Below are 18,923 nucleotides of genomic sequence, written 5' to 3'. Positions count from 1 at the left end.
CCCTTGGCTTTTAAGATGTAAGTTTAAAAATGCTTAAAACATAATATGCTAAAGAAAACTGCAAAAATACAATGTGGGGAAAAACCCCACAGTGTGGGCCAAACAGAACACATCTTCAGGACGATGCCAGCCTAAAGCTATCACTCTGCAACCTCTGCTGTAGACCATGTCTACGTGTAGTTGAAGAAATGGAGTAGCAATTTCAATGGACCAAAATTGCTGTATATTAAAACAGACAAATAAAACAGGGAGTGCATGGAGAAAACACATATTGGCCCTTTGTGTATGATCCATTTGTGTATTCAAGTAAGGATGCTAAATATTTCTTTTAGCTCTTCCAGATGTCAAGGTTTTTTTTCAGATGCCAAATCATCACTTTTTATTTCTTCCAACTTATACACATTGTATATATATATTGGTTCTGTTTCCCTGGAGAGCCTGACATTTATTTATCTATCTATTTATTTATTTACAGAGACGTTTATTGTAAGGAATTGGCTCACACAATTATGGAGGCTGAGAAGTTCCAAAATCTGCAATTAGCAAGCTAGAGACCCAGAAGATGTACTGGTGTACTTCCGGTCTCAGTCTGAAGGCCTGAGAACCAGGAGAGATGATGGTGTAAGCTCTAGTTCAAATTCCAGCAGGCTGGAGACCCAAGATGAGCCATTGCTTCAGTTAAGTCCAAAGGCGGGAAAAGACCCATGGCCCAGCTCAACAGTCAGGCAGGAGTTCCCTCTTTTCAGCCTTATTGTTCCAGCCAGGTCTTCAAATGATTGGGTGAAGCCCCTCCCATATTAAGGAGGGCAGCTACTTTGCTCAGTCTTCTGATTCAAACGTTAATCTTACCCAGAAACACCTGGACCGATACACCCAGAATAACGTTTGACCAAATGTCTGGGCACCCCGTGGCCCAGTCAAGTTGACACATAAAGGAAACGACCACAGGAAACTATCAAGGCTCCTACCTATCTGCCTTCAAATTTGGAGACAGCGTGACGCAGTCCAGTGCTCTGAGTTCTACTCTCAACTCTGTCACCAACTCGCTCTGTGACCCCAAGCACATCTCCCAGTCGCCCTGCCTCCCATTATTCATACCCATGAAGTGAGGAAGTTGAATTCTGTGGCTCACAAGGTCTCTTCTGCCTTAGCACTTCCTGCTGCAGGCTGCTGTGTGGTCTTGAAATCAAAGCAGACCACATTTACCAGACACATTGCTTGCGACTTTATTGAGTAATTTGTACAAAACCTCCAAGAATAATTTATTCACCCAGTGGTGTGAGACCAGGGAAAGAAAATCAATAGAGCAGTGTTTCAGTCATTTTTTATTTTCTAAACCTTGAAGAGATTTTTATTCCATTTCGGAGTTCTTGCAGGCACCTTACCCTCCAATGTGTCTTTATGGTCAACTATCAAGATGCCTAAAGAGACTCATTCCAGGGACTGAAGGCTTGCCTCTCCTGGAAACCACAGGAGAGAGTCCTCCGGGGATCAGACTTTCCCAAGGCTTATCGCGACACTTGAGAAATTACTGGAGAAGAAGAGGGGAGAGGGTTCAGAGGGAAACCAACATTCCCTGTCTCTCTGCCTCATCTCAAAGTCATTCTGGGAAGAAATTTAAAGTCTACTTGTTTCCATTCAATTACCATCTCTCCAACAAGTTAAATTCTCTTCCATCAAGGTAATGGGCAAACTGACACTTCGCTTAAACAGACTCGCCACTCTGGCTGACTGTGATCTCCACAGATCTTTCGGTTTCTTTTTGGCAGGAAGTGGAGAACATCGCCAGCACGGGAAGATCAGAGCTTCTTTTATTTTCTGGCTCTAGCAGGTCAGGTGAGAAGCAAAATGAGCGGGAAAGGCTTTGGATTAAGGAGACCTGGGTTCTGGTCCTAGCACTGCCACTGACCAGGTTTGAGTAGGAGACTTAATCTCATCCAGACTCAATTTTCTCATCTGTAAAATGTGTATTCCACTTTCTACTGACTTTCTTCATGGAGTTGTATGAGGATCACATAAGCTAACAGCTGTACCTGCTAGGTTTCTTGGTTGTAAGCAACAGAAAACAACTCTGGCTGCCTGAACAGAAATAGATCCACTGGTAGCATCAATGGGGTTCACAGGGTCCATAGAACATTGTAAAATCAGGACTGGATATGGACAGACCCACAGTTCTTATACCACATATCACACCTGCTGAGTCCCAGCTGCAAATCCGTGCTTCTGTACTCTGTTCTGTGATGCTGGAGCTCCGACTTTCCAAACTACACCCTTCCTGTTGAGTTCTGCCAGTAGAGGTCGCTAGAGGGAGAGTCCCCTCTACTCCTTATCTCTTAAATATCCCTCTGCTTTTCTCTTATAAGGATACCTGTCATTGGATTTAGGGCCCATCCTAAACCTAGAATGATATCTCAAGAGCCTTCACTTAATTACTTCTGCAAAGACCCTTTTTTCCAAATAAGATCACATTCACAGGTCCCAGGTGAACCATTCAACCCACTACAAATAGGGACATCTCTTTCCTTTTTCTGCTTAGTTGCCCAATCCTTCACCTTTATGATTAGGAGAACAGTTACAATCTCCCTCTTAAAGCCTCTTCCAATCGTGGCTTTTCCTAAGGTTAATAGATGGTCCACACGGCTCTCCACATGGAAGAAACTCTAGAGGTGGATCGGTCCACTGCTGCTGTGGACCATCCCCCAGTACATTGAGGGCAGCTCACACCCAGGATGCTGGTTAGCTGCTGCAACCCCTCCCTAGTCTATATCCCTGTTGAGGCCCTCTTGTTCTTGGGGGAGGGGCAAAAATGTCACTCCTTTGGTGCCAAGCTTGGCCCAGGGCTCCCTAGAATTGGGCGTGCAAGCGTGCAGCTCCTTTTCCTCCCCAGCCCACCATGTCTGGAGTTTCATGCAGCTCCTGGGACCCTGGGTCAGCCCTGGATCCTTTTGTCACCATCTCTTAGGACCAGAGCCACCAACCCCTACCTCCCAGGGGTCCTCCCCTGTGGAACATGATGTTTCCCTCTTTATCCTCAAAGCACCAAGTGTCTGACTACATTACCCTCCTTCCACAGACCCTGGGCCGTAGCCCTTCCTCTGAGATGAGGCTCCCAAGTGAATCCAAGCTTTCTGCATCTTCTCTTTGGAGGACGGAGGACATGACCTTCAACAGTTCCAAGGTGGTTCGCTGGCTCTGAAGCATGGGAGGAAATCCCACAAGTTTAATCTCTGAGGATTCATGTTATTATGGGAAAAATCAAATTGCAAAACAGCACAAAGAGTGTTGTCCCATTTCAAGTAGATAGATGGAGATCTTAGAACGATATCTGTTGAATTATTTACAGCAGTTCTCTCTAGGTGATGCGATTATGGACTATTTTTATTTTCATCATTTTCTTATCTACATTTTCGAAGTTTCCCCCAATGAACAGATATCATTTTTGTAATAAGATTTTTAAGGTTATATAAGAAATGATACTACTACCTTGCAGTCACATCGTGCTTCGCCGTGTCTCACATCTCTAATCTAATTTTCTATCTGTGAGGTCAGGAAGGCAGGTATTTTTATCCTGGTTTTATAGACGGGCACTCTGAGGAATGAAGAGTGTGAGATGTGACCTGCCCGAGGTCTGAGAGCAGCGCTAGGACCAGGACCCAGGTACGGCTACCGATTCTCAATGCAGGTGACTTCACCTGAGTCTGGGGCAGGACGGCAGTGGGTAGGAATTCTCAAAGAAGCGCTCCAGAAACTGTGAATTTGTAAAGTCAAGACACCGCAGTGCCAAAGGCAACAATGTTCCTGGCTTTGGCCAGTTGGGAAGCTGGTAGGATGGTGTGAGAAGCAAGCCTGATGATTCTGGGTGCCCAGAAAGGGAAGGAGGCCCTGATGCTCAACAGAAAGGAATGGTGGCAGGTGGCTCCCCAGTTGGGACGCTCGTCTCATGTAAAGGTGAGCCCGAGGTGTGAGCCATGAAATGTCCAGGTGCTGTGATGTTCCAGGGAGAAACCGCCAAGTTCTCAAGTAAGTAGGAGACTGCTATGAATCCACTGCCTCCTTGGCCCATCAGGGGTCCCAAGAAAAGGCAGGTAGGAAATGCCCTCCTTCCCCAGACACGCCTCCTGTTTCGTCCTCGTCGGAGCTGGGATGAAGATGGATGAAGGCGTATGTAATTCTCAAAGCGCTCTGCACGAATGCGAAGTGCCAGACTCAGGGCGGCAACTCGACAAGGGATTGTTGAATTCATGAATTCTTCCATCCAAACACAGAGTCCCCGTGAGATATGCATGACATGTGGTATCATCTCCACTTCACCAATGAGGAAACTGAGGCCCGGGCCACGACTTGCCAAGTTCACATTCGTGAACAGCCAGGCAAGGGTTTGAACCTGGGTCCCCTGGCTCCCTATTCAGCACGCCCTCTTCTCCACATGTTGAGCTACCTCTCAGAGGACCACTTCAGAGACACCTGCGCATGCTCTTTTGCTACTAAATTGTCCTGAGGCAACGTTACATAAACATTACAGGAAAGGACTCCAACTGCAATTAACATCCAGGGATTCAGCATTCCACCCAACCCGGAAACCACTCCAGGTTCTGAGCTACCCCACAGCAGATGTGGAAATAGAGGGTAAGGACAAAGTTTAAGGCAAAGGTCTGATGGGATGCAAATGGGCAGGAGAAAGAGAAGGTATTGCATTGATCACTGTTTTAATTAGAATTTGTTTTGTTGCAAGTGAGAGAAACCCAGGCCAGATCGGCTCTGGCAGGAAGGAGAATGTTTGAAAAGGATGAGGAAGTAGCCTCATGTAACCCTGGGAGCACTAAGGCTTCATCCGGATCTCGGGGCCAATTGGAACAGGGTGTGAACATCTCCAGGGCTGGCTTGCTTGCTCTCTCTCTCTCTTTCCCCACTTTTTATGTCCATTTCTCTTTGCATGTGTTGGTTTGATTCTTTCCTGCTGCAGACCAGCTCCCTCCGCCTGGGGGATGGGGGAATCTTGGTGCAGCTAGCTTTGGGCCTCACTTCTCTCAGCTCCCACCACCAGAGAAGGGCTGGCCTGCTCCCTTAGGTCTTGTACTTTTTAAATCTCTTGAAAGAAACATGATTGGCTTATCTGGAATCAGGTGCTCACAGGCTGGCCAATCAACAAGGTTAGAACAACAGAGTCACACCACAGGGGGTACATCTCTCAGGCTAGGAATGTCCAAAGAAGCCTCATCATGGGTTGACCATATTTGGCTTCCAATTGGATTTCTCAGCCTTGAAGACCATTTGTGTCATGGGTTCGTTTCCTGCACGATCTCATCTGTCTTCACAACCACCCAAGTGGCGATCATCACCCCAATTAACAGAAGCGAAAACTGAGAGGTTAAGTAACTTGCTCCTATCTTGCAGCTGGTAAGTGATGGAGCCGAGATTTAAAATCATTTCCACTTGGCTCCAAAGCATGTTCCCTTCCCTCCACCACGTTGTCTCACCTAATGTGTGCAAAATCCTGCCAGGCATACATAAAGTAATCTGAACTGGCGCCTGCCTTTCTAGAGTCTATTTGGATGACCTCACTCATCCCCAAGAAGGTGTAATAGCAGCAGAGGAGTTACACACAAGGTACCAGGGGCCACACAGTGGAGGGAAGGAAAGGAAGTGTGCACTTATTGAGTACTGAATGGGCGCCAGGCTCTGTGCTAAACATTTTCGCATTTATCCTCTAGACCCACACTAATAGATTCGCCACTAGTCATGTATGGCTATTTTAACTTATATCAATTAAAATCAAATACAATTTAATTGAATTTCTGCTTCCTGTCACTAATCACATTTCAAGGGCTCAGTAGCCACATGTGGCTAGTGGCTACCATATTGGGCACACAGATATGGAACATTTCTATCATCATGGAAAGTTCTATCAGACAGCGCTGGTCTGGACTGGAAATTCTATGAGAGCATCTGCTAGGTCTGCTTTTTACTCTCCATTTCATGTCCAGAGTACCTGACCCACAGTAGGCACTCAACAGTTACATGAATGCATGAATACATATATTTTATAGCCAAAGACAATTTCCATTAAAAGACTTACCATATATTTCATTATAACTTTCTGTAAAAAACACAAAGGAAAAGAGGCAGTGGGATACGCCTGGATTCCTTGCGGGCAGCACGTTTTGGGGGCAGGCTGGGTATTGGGGAGGGACAGAGGTATCATAATAACCATTGAGCACCTATCACTTTCACACTCAACTTATTATATTTGTAATTTCATTGACTCCTCTCAACAGCCCTATAAGGTTATATCCCCATTTTACAGATTAGGAAGCTGAGATTCAAAAGGCAAAGTAGCTCACTTACAATCACACACAAAGTAAGTCTCAGAGCCTTCAAAGTCCGTACCGTCACCCATCACAATGTTCCCACTCCATTTCTTCCCTGTACCTCTGGGGTCTTGGGGTGAACCAGCCTCCCCCATGCGCAGGCAGATGTTCAGTTCCCTTTCAGTGCCCCCAAGCCCAGCAGACAAAATCATTGGCCACACCTGGCCCAGAGGTGAGAGGCCCCCCAGGTTTACCGTTCCACGCAGAGAAAAGTGACTCTTCTACGCCCCCTCGTGGCCAGGTGAGGCATAAGCTCAGCGAAATCAGGCAGCCCCTCGTGCTTTAATTGCAGAAAACCACGGCGGTGGTCCACGGCAGCAGAATCAGCAAGGCTCTTCCCCATTCTCAGGGTGTCTGGGTTGGGGGTGGTAAATGATCTTGTCCAAGTGGCCCTGTTTTCTTTCTAAGTGTGCACTTTCACCCAAAAGAAAAAGCAAATCACCTTTCCATCAAGGGCTCTCATCTGGAAGTGTGCAGGGTGTTTCTTTATCTAATAGCTCTTTTCTTGCTTATTTATTTATTGCCTATATTTGATTAAAACGTATTCTATTCTCAGGAGTCTCCCTCCCCCCAAAGTTCACTTTCCACAAGCTCAATTTAATTAAGGAGTGCCGACTTGAGTATGAAAGGTAGGAAACAAAAGGTCTTCCTTATCCAATCTGAGCCCAAATAAAATCATATTAACAGTTCACCTTTTGTTCCTTTGCAAGAAAAAGCCTATGGTGCATTGTACCAACAGTTATTGAAATCATTAGGGAAGAAAGAAAAGTAGTAGATGGCCATGGCAGTGAACTTGGATCTCCCCAAGTCCTAACAGAAAAGAAAAAGGAAGAGAAAGAGAAGGAGGGTGAGGGAGGAAGGGAGAGAAAGAGAGAGATGGAGATAGACACAGAGTGAGAACTCTGTACCCTAAGCCTTGTTTTAAAAATCACATAAGAAAAGACAACCATTTTGCATTATGCATGTGAATATCCTAAATCTGCCTCTATTTTCAGATGGATCCCAAGAATGTCAACCCCAGAGAGCACAACCCCGATCTACTCTGCATCAGCCTCTCACCAGCCCCTGGAAAAGCACCTGGCACATGGTAGCAACTCACTAAATATTTGTCAAACACACTAAAAAACAAAATCCAGGCCAGCTGGATTCTCACTAAGTCTGTCTGTAACTCACTCTGGACCCTGAGGCAAGTCCCTGCTCCTCTTTGAGCCCAAAGAGTTCCATCTGCAAATAGAGGGACAATCCCCCTTGTCGGGCTTTCCTGGCGGGGAAGCTGTGACGATAAAACACGCACGTGGAGGCGCCGGAAAGGTCAGAGCGTCACACAACGTAAGCCACCTCGTTCTTACCATTTCCTCACATGCCGCCCAAGTGAGATCCACAAGCCCACGTGGCTACTCCACCATCACAGATGAAACATCCAAAGAAAGAAAGAAGGGAGAATATAATTACTGCTGCAGAGGGACAGGAGAGGGACAGAGCAAATACCAAACATAAACAAAGTCTTCCTATTGTCCCAAGGGAGACAGTGGCCGGGTGGTGTGCTTTGACATCTCCAGTGCTAATCAAATCGCAGCCAACTCTTGCCTGGATTCTCAAGGCAGTAAAGAAACACCTGGGACACAGGGAGGTCCCCCGCAGAGGGTAAAGGTCCCCAGGTGTGAGCAACTGCAGTGAAGAGTTTATTAGAGGCCTGGCAGATAAAACTTCCCGCAGGCGAAGAGCTTGTCAGCATCACCCAGCATGACCCAGGTGGCTCCACAGCCAGGCCAGGCTTCCAGCCAGTTAGAAGAGGCTCACGCGGCTTTCTTCTCCCCGACAGCAGAGGCTAAATACAGATGCATCTTGTGTCTTCTGCCTGCAAGGGGGAAGTGAAGTGCGCTCCTAAGGTTGCGGGTGACAGTACCTGCAGGATGGGAAAGCTAAACTCGCCGCAGCCAGGAAGCGAGGAGGAAACCTCTACCGGCCTTCCAGGCGGGTCTTCTCCCTCGGGGGCCGTTGAGTCAAGCCCAGTAGCTCCATGTGTCTGACTCCTGTCCAGCCTCTACTTCAATTCTCTGATCCCGATCCACGGGTCAGGACAATTTGTTCTTGCTCAAGACAGCCTCTGCCTTCGCCATTCAGGGAACATGAGAGAGAGCTGGTCCTTTTCTGCCGTTCATGAGTGTCCAGGGAGTGAAAACGCAGCTCCCACCCGCTGGCTGCCAGGTGCGTTCTCCTGCTTCCTCTGGTTTGCCTTGCTCTTCGTGGCAGCCCCCCTGAAATAATGCCCTTCCTCTCTCTGAGCCTCAATTAGTTGTTTTTCTTTCTTTCTTTCTTTCTTTCTTTCTTTCTTTCTTTCTTTCTTTCTTTCTTTCTTTTTTTGCGGTACGCGGGCCTCTCACTGCTGTGGCCTCTCCCGTTGCGTTGCGGAGCACAGGCTCCGGACGCGCAGGCTCAGCGGCCGTAGCTCACGGGCGCAGCCGCTCCGCGGCGTGTGGGATCTTCCCGGACTGGGGCACGAACCCATGTCCCCTGCATCGGCAGGCGGACTCTCAACCACTGCGCCACCAGGGAAGCCCAGTTGTTTTTCTTTATCATTAACATCCTGATAGGCAGAGAAGCTGACCAAGAGATGCCACATTTTTGGAGGAGTTTAGTTCCCCTAAATGATAATGAACATGATAATCCAGACAAGAGGTTTCCGCTCTCTGGGCCACAGACACTGGAAGAACTCAGGCATTACTGGGCAGTCCCTTTGGACCTTTGGCAAATATTTATTGAGCACCTGATACGTGCCAGGCACCATTCTGGACATTAGGAAAACACCAAGGACAAAACAGAGCAAGATCCCTGCCTTGTGGCCTCCATATTTTAGGTGGTGGCGTGAGAGAGCAGGAAATAAACAATCGGCATAAGAAACAGACGATGTGATGTGTCATAGGTGATAAAATGCTATGGGGACAAAAGCAGGAGAGCCGGCTTAGAAGAAGCAGGATGCTGGCAGCCAGGATGCATGTTCTTGGGACAAAGAGGTGCAGAATTGCCTATCCTTGAGGTGAGGTGTGGCCACGTGACCTGCTTTGGCCAGTGGAACAAAAGCAGAAGTGTCACATGTCCCTTCCAGGGGAAGCAATTAAGAGCTGGTGTGCTGTCTCCACCGTGGCCCTGCAGCTATGGGCAAGGCTCCCTCAGCCTGAACTGTGAACTCACAGCACACAGGACGGTTGCCCTGGACAGTTGCCCAAGACTGAATCGGCTTCGTGTGAATAAGAAATAACTTTTGCGGTACTAACTCAGGGACTTTGGGATTGTATTTACTGCAGCATAATTTACCTGCTCATGACTAACATGAGGATTATTTCAGAGAGCCCGTTCCTCAGCAGACCTCAGTCTTATTCCTAGAGGCTGGACAGAATCTTCCCAATCTCACTGCAACTCATGGCTCCTTGCTCTTGCCCAGCCATGTCCTGTGTCCTGTGTCCCATTAATGATTGATGCCAGGAGCCCTGATATGCTCCAGAATGCCTCGAAACTGCTTGAGCCTCCTGTTTTATTTCTTTTATCCAACAGTGCTGTGAGGCAAGACAAGAGTGACCACAATGACAAAATTTTGCAGATCAGAAATGGAGGCACGGGTGAGCTGAATGACACTGCCAAGGTCACAAATCTGAGGAGACACAGGGTTGGGTCTTGAGCCTGGGCCTTCTAAGCCACTGTTACTGAGGGGTGGGGGATCCTCTGAGATGGAGGCCACGCACTTCTAATCATTCTCTGACCATAAGGGTGACCCTCCATCCTCCACACCCAGCTGCAGCTGAATTGGAGGCGAGGAGGCTGGGGTGCATTGATGTACTCTTCGCCAACCCCCTCCCCCATCTGCCACCTACCCTCCATCTGCCCAGACACTGTGGCCACCTGACAGCTTTGCTCACAGCTCAGGCTGCTGCCTGCCTCACAATGTCACACAGGCTGTTTCTCGGCCTCAAAAACTCTGCCCCTCTCCTGGTCACCGATTCCAAATCAACTCTTACTCGTGCTTCTGATCTCGGCTCATATGTCATCTCCTCCAGGTAGGCTTCCCTGATTGCCCAGACAGATGCCATATTACTGACTCACCTGCTCTCATACCCCCGTCCTTCCCCTTATGACGTCCTTCACCAACGCGCTCACTTTGGCTAACATCCTCCTTCCCTTCTAGGCTGTAAGCGCCATGAGGGTAGGGTCCTTTGCTCCTTTTTTGCATCCCAGAGTTTTGAACTTAATAAGCCACACTAAATATTTGCAGGTGGAATGAAAAACTGTCAAAAGCTGTACAAACAGAAGGGATTTTTTTCTGTCTATACTAAATGGAAATTCCACTTTCCCCAGCTTAGGCAGAATTTCACAGATCCTCTCACTGTAGGTGCTTGATTGCGTTTTAAATAAAAAGACCCAGTCCCCAGACACCATAGGCAGCCTCATCAGAGCCTTTCCCCAGTAATGAACTTCCCTGGCATTATTGCCGCATTAAATTGTGTTAATCAAATGGGAAGTGGTAAGAGGTTTTCTCCCTCCATAATCCTTCCTGAGCTGTACATTCTCAGTGGGAAAATAAAAAGGCCGGTGCAGATCAGAGTCCAGAATGGATCAAAGAAGCGCAGTTTTGATTTGTGTTAATTTTGCACGTGCAAAACACCTTCTTGTTTTTCTTTATTAAAAAGAGGCAGAAGCATGACAATAACATGCTGTTTGAAGAGTGATGATCGAAAGCAGAACATTTTGCTCAGACACTCAGAGGCCACTCAAACGTGATGCCACTAGCTTGCTCTGTGCCGAAGAACAAAGTGCCTTAGCCAAACCTCCCTTGGAAGGAGGCGTATCTTCAGGTGTGTGTGTGTGGCTGGGGGCATCGCTTTCCTTTGCACAAAGCAGCTATCAGTTCAGGATTCAAATGACCTCATCCTTCAGTGTTGCTTCCAGTGGCCAATTACTGAGCTCTGAGTTGGGAGGAGAGAGATGGCAGCTCGGTGGTCCTAGTTCTCAGATGCTCCTGGTCGGCCTGGAGGGTGGAAACAAAGCAGACACATGTGCTACAAAGGAGAGAGTGCTGTTGTCATGGACTGAGGCCCCAGATACTGGCCAAGGGAGTGGGGACACCAAAGCATGAGTGGATGTCGGGCAGGAGGGTTGAGTCCCCAAGGTCCACACTGTCCTTCCCCACTAAGCCTGTGGTGGGTATGGACAGTCAGCTTTGGAAAGTCTCCTTCAGGATCAAAGGGTCTCCCAAATTCTGGGCTCCAGAGAAAACTTCACCAAACCTAAGTGTCCTCCCATGACATCCAGTGTCAGCTCACATGGTCAATTCCAAGTTGGGAAAGATTTTGCAAAACAAACCTTGAGAAGGTAAAAAGTCCCACTTATATCTCCCTACACTCTTATCCCAAAAGGAAGCTGGAGAAGCTGCAAGATCTCCCCCCATCAGCAAAGACCACTGAGATGTGCAAGATATTGGAGAAGGAAGAACTGGCGAAAGGGGAACAAGCCAAACAGGTGAGGAAGGTGTGAGTCAGGTAGAGCTCACCTTGATTCCAATGGTGTGCTCTTCCCTTGAAGGTGGGACGTTTAGAAGGTAATTCTGAGCACAGTTGTCAGCGGGATGGATGCACAACAAATCCTCTGTACTGAGCCCTCACTATTTCCCAGACACAAGGTACCCATCCTTTCATCTGTGATACCACATTTAATGCCCACGTGTCCCTATTTCACAGGTGGGGCAGGTGAAGTTCAGAGACTGTCACATGCCTGAGTTCACACAGTGACAAAACCAGACCCCTGATCCGTTCACCCCCAAGCCCATTTTATTTTCACTGAAGCCTGCTGAGGGCCTTTGGGTGTCTCCTGCAGTATTTTGTGTTGTTTTATAAAAGCTAGAGAATGGCAAAGCACAAGTGGCCCGGTTGCCCAATATCTTTTAAAAAGCAATTACGTTTCTCAGACTGTTAGTTGCTATGGCAGACTGTGGCCTTTTGGTATTTGGGAAATGTAAGAACCAGCAAGAGTGCAAGGCCACTGTGGCATTTCATGGGATGCTGACAGCCCAGACACTTCTGATGAGGGGCTCACAGCGTCAAGTGGAATCAGGGGCCCCAGATGCCCCAGAGTCATTATCTTTGAAAGGACAGGGCTGTAGGAGCAAGGCCTTGGAAGGGAAGGTCGCTGGGATGGGAGTAATATACCCTGGCCCGAGATCCCCCTTGGCCATTAACTCACCTTGGGCCTTGAGGAGAAAGTTACATTTGTCCACACTTGTCCTTCAGAAAAATGAGGTGACTTGTGCCTACTAAGTGTGAGGACATCATCATAATTAGTGATCAGAAATGATGACTGTAAACAGCCCCCAAGTAGGGATTGCTCCACAAGCGTGGAAGAGCAGCAGGGTGAAATGGATCTAGAGTGAGTCACAGGGAAAAGGGGGAAAATGCACATAACTTAAAGGCAAAGTAGGAGCAAGAATGCAACTCACATATAAAGAGAGGGACCAGGTTTCACAGATGTGTACATACACACGTATATACATATATACATACACATATGTATAATATATAATAGTTACATAATATGCATATGTATAGAATACTGACATACTAATGATAAAATATACTTTTTCCAATTTATTTACTTAAATATTTCTGAGTATTTACGATGTGAAAATACAGTAAAAATAGCAATAAAGAAGAGAAGCAATGTTTGTTGTCTCATTGAGGTTATATCCCAGTGGGGAGATGACAGACAACAAAGGAATTAATATAGATCATCAGCTCCTTCCCATGGCACTCCACATTCTTCCTCAGAAAAAGTTTTAATGGCTGCATAACATTTCATTGTTTGGATAACCATACTTTAGCTAACCAGTTCCCTATTCCTATTGTTTGGCGTTTAGGTTTTTCCAAATTTGGAGGACTGCACAAATGTATGTGTGCCTTCATGAATAGTTCCTTAGGGTCCAAGCAAACAAGTGAAGCTGTTGGGTCCAAGTATATGAAAATTTCTAAGGCTTTTGCTACACTTATCAAGATACCCTCCCAAAGTATCCACAGTTTCTACCTCCAGCTGTAGGGCATGAGACTCAAATCCTAAACATCTTGGAATTAAACTAGAAATCAATAAGAAAGCTATCTGGATAAAGTCCTCAAATACTTGGAAATTAAGCAACACACTTCTGAATAATTTGTGGGTCAAAAGGAAATCTCAAGGGAAATTAGAAAATGGTTTGAACAAATAACTGAACAAAAATAAAATGCAATATATCAAATGTGTGGGATGCAGGTAAAGCAGTGCTTAGAAATTATAGCATTAAGTGCTTTTATTTTTAAAAAGAAAGATCTCATATTAATAACCTAGTTTTTACCCTAGGAAAAGAGAAAGATAAACCCAAAGCCAATAGAAGGAAAGGGAAAATAATGGTAAGGGTGGAAATTGATGAAACTAAAAACAGAAAAATAGAGAAATCAATGAAAACTGAAGTCTTTTTTTTTTTTGCAAGTATCAGTAAGACTGACCAACTGACAGCCAGACTCTCAAAGACATAGAAGAGACACAAATACCATTATGAGAAGTGAAAGAAAGGCTATCAGTATAGACTCTACAAACATTAAAAGTTTAATGAGAGAATAGTATGTACAGCGCTATACACATGAATTTGACTGCTTAGATGAAATTGCTTAATTCCTAGAAAGACACAAATTACTAAACTTGCCCAAGAAAAAGTAGGTAACCTCAACTGTCCTACCTATAAGAACCTGAAATTATAGTTTAAAACCTTCTGAAAAAGAAAATTCTAGGCCCAGATAGTTTCTCTGTGAATTCTACCAAACATTTAAAGAAGATTTTACACAAATTCCTCCAGAGAATAGGAGGGAACATTTCCCAACTTATCCAACTTATTTTATGAGGCCAACATTACCTTGATGCCAGAACGTAATAAAAGACAATACAAGAAAACTACAGACCAATATCCTTCGTGAATACAGACACAAAATCCTCATCAAAATATTAGCAAATTGAATTCAGCAATATACAAAAAAGTATTAATATTGATACATCACAACTAAATGCAGTTTATCCCAGGAATGCAAAGCTGGTTCAACATTTGAAAATCAGTCATTGCAATCTTCACGTTACCACATTAAAGAAGAAAAATCACATAGTTATATCAATTGACACAGAAAAAGCATTTAAAATTTCAGCATCCAACCATGATGAAAACTTTCAGCAAACCAGGAATAGAAGAGAACTTCTTTAACCTGATAAAGGGCATCCACAAAAACCCTATAGCTAACATCATATTTAATGGTGAAAAAAATGCTTGCTTTCATCCTAAGATTGCAAACAAGGAAAGGGTGTTCACTCACATGACTCCTATTCAGTATCATACTTGATAGCCTATCCCAGGCAATAAGAACAAAAACAAAAAAGGCATAGAGATTGGAAAGGAAGAAATAAAACTGTCTCTATTTACGGACTATATGATTGTCTACTTAGACAATCCCAAGGGAATCTATAAAAAACAAAGACTAGAACTAATAAGTGAGTTTAGCAAGGTCATGAGATAGATTCAAGGGCAACGTAGAAAACATCCACTGTATTTCTATAATCCAGAAATGAGCAATTGGAAACTGAAATATTAAAAAATAGCATCTACAATTGCTCCAAAAATAGAAAGTAGCTAAGTAGATATAAATCTAACAAAGATGTGTGCAGACTATGTGTGCTGAAAACTACAAAATACTAATGAAAGAATTCAAAGAAGATCTAAATGATTGGAGAGAAATACTGTGCTTGTGGAATGCAAGACTCAACGTAGTTAAGAAACCAATAATTCTCTCCCAAACTGATCTAGATATTTGATGCAATTATAATCAAAATCCCAGTAGGACCATAGTTATGATATATTACTTCTAAAATTTATATAGAAAAGCAAAGGAGCTAGAGTAGTCAAATCATTTTGAAAAGAAGAGCAAGTTGGAGAATTCATACTGTACAATTTTAAGACATTATAAAACTACAGTAAACAGGATAGTATGGTATTTATTGACCAATAGACACATAGATCAATGGAACAGAATGGAGAGTTAGTGACAGACCCACACAGGTATAGTCCATTGATTTTTTTTTTGATTATTTGTTCTATATTTATTATGTATCCTTTGAAGAATTTATGTTGCCCCTAAATGGTGGATCCTTGTCAAAGAAGCACAGGGAGATCAGCTCGGTGCTTTGTGACCACCTAGACATGTGGGATAGGGAGGGTGGGAGGGAGGAAGATGCAAGAGGGAAGAGATGTGGGGACATATGTATATGTATAAATGATTCACTTTGTTATAGAGCAGAAACTGACACAGCATTGTAAAGCCATTATACTCTAATAAAGATGTTAAAAAAAAATTCCATATTGGGATTTTTTTCTCTTTTTCATTATGGTTGTTAAAAAATTTTAGCAAGGGGTTTACATAAGAAATCCAGTACCAAAATTTAAAGTAAAACATACCCCTTGACTTTTTTTTTAACATCTTTATTGGAGTATAACTGCTTTACAATGTTGTGTTTAGTCCATTGATTTTTGACAGAGATGCAAAGGCAATTCAACGGAGAAATGGAGAAAATTCAATGGCAATTCAATGTTGTCTTTTCAACAAATGATATAGAACAATTGAACATCCTTATGCCAAAAGAAAGAACAAACAAATGAAAAAAACAAAAAGAAGGAAAGAAAAAGGAAGGAAGAGAAGACCAGAGGGAAGGAGGGAGGGAAGGACATTGGTGTACACCTCACGCCTTACACAAAAATTAACTCAAAATGGACCACAGACCTAAATATAAAATAAAAGACTATACAACTTTTAAAGGAACATATAGGAGAACATTTTTGTGACCTTGGGTTATACAAAGAGATTTATACTAAACACCAAAGCACAAAAGAAAAAAAAACAAATAAATTGGACCTCATTACAATTAAAAGCTTTTGCTCTGCAAAAGACACTGTTAAGAAAATGAAAAGACAAGATACAGACAGACTGAGAGAAAATGTCTACAAATTACATAAGTGCTTGTCCCCAGAATGCATAAAGAACACTCAAACTCAACAATAAGAAAATGAAAGCTCAATTAAAAAGAGGGCAAAATGTTTGAACAGACACTTCACAGAGAAAAGATGTGGATGGCCTAAAAGCACATGAAAAGATAATCAACACCATGAGTTATTGGGAAAGGCAAATTAAAACCACAGGGCAATGCCATCTCACCCCTATTAGAACACCTTAAAAGAAAAACCCAAACCCTGATAATACCAGGTACTGCCAAGGATGCATAGTAACTGGAACTCTTATACATTCTTATGCAAGATGGTACAGCACTGTGGAAAACAAGTTGGCAGTTAAACATAAACCTACCATATGACCCAGCAATCCCACTCCTAGGTATTTACCCAAAGAAGTAAAAGCTTGTCCTCAGACAAAATCCTGTATATGAATGTTTACAGCAACTTTGTTTATAATCACTACGAAACTGGAAACAACCTAAATATTCTTCAATGGATGAATGGATAAAGAAACACTGGTACATCCATACCCTGGAATACTACTCAGCAATAAAAAGGAACAAGCTATTGATGCCTGCAACAATGTTCCTCCCACAGGCGCGATCCTGAGGGAAAGGACTGCACACCGTGATTCCATTTACATGACATATGAAGAGGCAAAATTATAGGCATGGAGAGCAGATCAGCAGTGGCCAGGGATTAGGATAGGGTCAGGGTTTCACCACATAGGGGTAGCATGGTGGAATTTCTGGGGAGAGAGAACTGTTCCGTAACTTGATTGTAACGGTGTCTGTGTGTTCAAACCCACAGAACTGTGCACCCCAAAGGGAGGAGATGGTTTCACTGTTCGTAAATTTTGTTTTTCAAGTTAAGCCTCTTGCTCAGTCTTCTTCCCACCACACTACACCATGTCTCCAAAGAGGACAGGCGTCACTCGGAGCAACTCAGAGCACAGGGTGGGTCCTTCGCAACTTCCCCTTGTAGAGTATAACGCACAGCTGTTCGATTTTGTCTCCTAGAAGCAATTTCCTGCCTTAATGACTAGTGTATTACTAATGGAGAAAATCTTGCTTTGCTATGTCGGTGTTCTGGGTGGAGGGGTAATTAATTCTGGCCATGAGAATGCTGTTTTCTTGTGTCCTGCACCTCGACCTGCCCAAACTTTTAGGCTCCTGCTTGTTTCTAAGCCTTGTCCCGCCCCTTCTTTTCAGTTAGCCCGCTCATGGTTTCAAACGACAGCCTTCAAACAATATGGAAGTTTTATTACCTCACATGACCAGCAGTTGAAAGCTTTAGCGGTTATCAAGGTGGGTTAATTTTGTGAACACACGTCCATAATCAGGGCTCTGTCACCCAGGAGAAAGGCGATGCGGGAGATGATTCTGACATTAGGCAACCAGCAGTGCCTCCCTTCTCTTCTCCCCTCCCTAATAGCCTTCCGATAAATTGCCCTTTGCTGGAGGTAAACTGCATCTGTTCCCGTGGCTTGTAAACAAGGAATCGTAACTGACGTGCAGACCTGATGGGACCCTGCGCTACCGCTGGGATATTAACCCCCGGAGGGCAGGACCACCACTGTATCCCCAGCACTGCCTGGCATAAAGGAGCGATCAGAAATTTGATTGTTAATGACCAGTCAACAAAATGACTAGAATGTAGGCTGCATAAGGGCTCACATTTTTGCTTGTTTTGTTCACTGCTGTATCCCTAATACCCAGAAAAGTGCCTAGCCTCTGGGTGGCACTCAGTAAATATTTGTCGAATAAATGAACACATTTTTGGAGCATCTGCAAGTGGCCCTGGTCCTGCATTGAAGTCTGGAAATACAGCTATAAACAAGTCAAACAAATAAGCTCCAACTCCCCAGAGATATTTGGGACACACAGACACAGAAAATTAGCCTTAGAAGCTTACTTCTAACAACTATCCTCAAGAACAGAGAATAGGAGTCTGAGAATCCAAGGGCAAACCAGACCACTTTCCTTAGCATCGATCTGCCCTTTCTTATTGCCATCTGCTCCCCTCAGGATGTTCCTTGGGAAAAAAAGAAGAAACCAAATAAAATTAAAGATGTTGCCAGATGCTCCCTTCAGAAGTAACATCTTGGGTGAAAATTCCCTAGGCCCACTGATACATTAATTGGTGCTGGGAGGTTGGGGATATCAGGATGAGGCAGATATAAAATATGGGTTTGTCTAGAGACAGTCTCAGGGAGGAAGGATTGAGGACCCCAGTTAGAGGTCACAGCATCACGCCTCAGAATATCGTCACAGCGCATTGCCCGTCTGAGACGGCTTACAGGGCACCATCTGCCCTTCCTCACTCTACACCTTGGGGTCATGAAGGGCAGACCAGTGGTTCTCTTTTCTACACAAGAGATTTCATTCTGTGGCGGGTGATCACCCTGTCTCTGTTCCATCCCATCAACAGTTGTCCCTGGAACATCCCCATCAGAAAGTCCAGAAGGCTGTTCTAAGTCAACAGGTCTGAAATGCAGC

Source organism: Lagenorhynchus albirostris, chromosome 19 (assembly GCF_949774975.1).
Source record: "Lagenorhynchus albirostris chromosome 19, mLagAlb1.1, whole genome shotgun sequence".
Lineage (NCBI taxonomy): Eukaryota > Metazoa > Chordata > Mammalia > Artiodactyla > Delphinidae > Lagenorhynchus > Lagenorhynchus albirostris.
Note: the sequence above shows the minus strand (reverse complement) of the source record.